The sequence below is a fragment of the Alligator sinensis genome, unplaced genomic scaffold, assembly GCF_000455745.1.
Source record: "Alligator sinensis unplaced genomic scaffold, ASM45574v1 scaffold436_1, whole genome shotgun sequence".
NCBI classification, from domain to species: Eukaryota; Metazoa; Chordata; order Crocodylia; family Alligatoridae; genus Alligator; species Alligator sinensis.
The window spans coordinates 1757640-1759800 of record NW_005842172.1 but is presented as its reverse complement, the minus strand read 5'-3'; the positions used below and the strand labels follow the sequence as shown (position 1 = coordinate 1759800).

At 41.5% G+C, this 2161-nt stretch overlaps 1 long non-coding RNA gene across 1 annotated transcript in view; it reads right to left on the bottom strand.

Moving 5' to 3' along the window:
* Positions 1 to 202: 202 nt before the first annotated feature.
* The window catches only part of LOC102372565, a 5340-nt gene continuing 3381 nt past the window's right edge, over positions 203 to 2161 (bottom strand). The window contains exon 3 of the long non-coding RNA XR_324116.1: positions 203 to 359. This is a non-coding gene — a long non-coding RNA (uncharacterized LOC102372565). The remainder of the gene's footprint in view (positions 360 to 2161) is intronic.

Here is a 2161-nt window from a genome sequence, read left to right as displayed (position 1 = left end):
TAGTATCTGAACTACTTGCAGAGCAAATATCCAGCTAAATTGCTCCCAGTTACTTGTGGGTATCAAGAAGCAATGCTAATGCTGCCACCCCCTGGTGGAGAGGAGAATTTTTTTAAGTGTCGATTTTTAGCAGAGCTGTTGTCACAAAAAAAGCCAAGCCAGAGACATGGAAATATTCAGAAATTCGAGAGCAAGTCGGGGCAGAATATATACTTTTTCATAGCAAACGAGATCTGCGTGTTTCATCAGAATGAGAAGGTGGTGGCTTTAGATGCATGGGAGTTGGTTCAAATCTAGAACTCTGTGTAATTGCATGTGACCAGAAAGGTTGCGATCCTGAAGGTCCTCTTTCACTCTTCCTGGAAGAGACATTAAAGCCAGTGAGTGTTTTACAGATCAGGCTTTACAAGATCAAGTATTTGTGCAAAATATTCATAAGTAAAAGCTACTGGTTCCCATCATTCTAGTTGGAATACAAAGAAGATAATTGCATTGTTCTCTGCTTCAGAATACTGATTGCCATGTCTGCTGGCTACTTATGTAGCAAGGCTCTTTAATGTTAAGAGCCTGTATATTAGCTGAGCATATAATTGCCTACAGCATACTGAACAACGAGCTAAGAAACGCACATCAGAAAGCACCTGATATTGCAGGGACTTATCCAAACCAGATGATATTGCCTCTGTTGTTGTGGGGTCTACAGACGCTGAGCATTGGAAGCAAGTGAAATGCTTAGCTTTATCTCTGGTGAATCTGCGTTATGCCACCACAGTGCTTTTTTATTTTGGAGACAGTTTGGAGAGGCTGCCAGCTGGGTAGGGGCCTCTTTCCTTTCCGAGTGGGTCTCCTTTCAGAGTGGATCTGCTGATGTACTGTAGACTTGGTATTTGGGGTAGTTTTGTTAACAAGCAGCTCAGATTGGAGAGATCCATTTAGCCATTTAGTAGCTGTAACTGTGAATATTACAATCAATTGAATCAAGTGAAATTATGTGCTCACCAAAGCTCAGTGGTTACTTTCTAAGCAAGTGATCAGTGATGCTGCAATAAAGTTGCCACATAAAAAAATATGTATATAAGCCAGGCTTCAGTGACAGCTTTTGTGGCAGTAGACTGCCATGTGACTTGTATATGAGATTTCTGAAGGGCCATTACAGAAATTCTATAGTAATCACTGGCATAAGAACAAGTCATCCAACTTCAAAATGGATCTAATACATCTGTCTACATTTAAGATGCAAATTACAGCTTACTTTTTATAGTATTTGAGGGGATGAATTGATTCATATAGATTTTGATTTCATTGCATATCATAGCAAAATCACAGGACCTGGTTGTCATGGGGGACTAATTATCAGAACATCTGCTGGGAGGGAAATACAGTAGTGCACATGTCTGGCACATTTTTGGAGTGGGTTGGGGATAAATTTCTGATACAGATGGTAAATAGACCCGATTGGTAGGAAGCTAGTCTTGAATTGATACTCTCAAACAGGGGAGGAATTGGTTGAGAATATGAAGGTGGAAGCCATCTTGGCTGACAGTGACCATGAAATGACAGAACTGAAAGTCATAAGGAGAGGAAGGAAGGAGAGTAACAGAATAAGGACACTGGTCTGCAGAAAAGGAGGCTTTAGCAAATTCAGGGAACTGGTGAGCAGGATCCCTTGGGAGACAGCTCTGAGGGGAGACATTGTCCAGGAGACCTATGTTTACTTTAAGGAGACCCTTTTAAAGGTGGAGGAGCAAGCTATCCTGGTACAATGGGAAGCAGGAGGCCAGCCTGGCTGGACAGCAGTCCCCTCAATGAACTGAAGATCAAAAGCAAATCCTACAAAAAGTGGAAGCTGGGTCATAGTACTAGGGATGAGTATAATAGTATTGCATGGGCATGGAGGGATAAAAATTAGGAAGGCCAAGGCAGGATTTCAGATGCAACAGTCAAGGGACATAAGCAATTAAAAGGGATTTTACAAGTAGATTTTACGAGGGATTTTACAAGGTCAAAAAATGAGAAAGACCAGAGAAACCATAGGTCCCTTATGGAATGCAGAAATCAATCTAGCTACAGCTGATGCAGAGAACGTTGAAGTATTTGATGCATTTTTTACATTACTCTTCACAAAGAGGGGCAGCTACTAGATGATGAGGGCAGCTGGCAG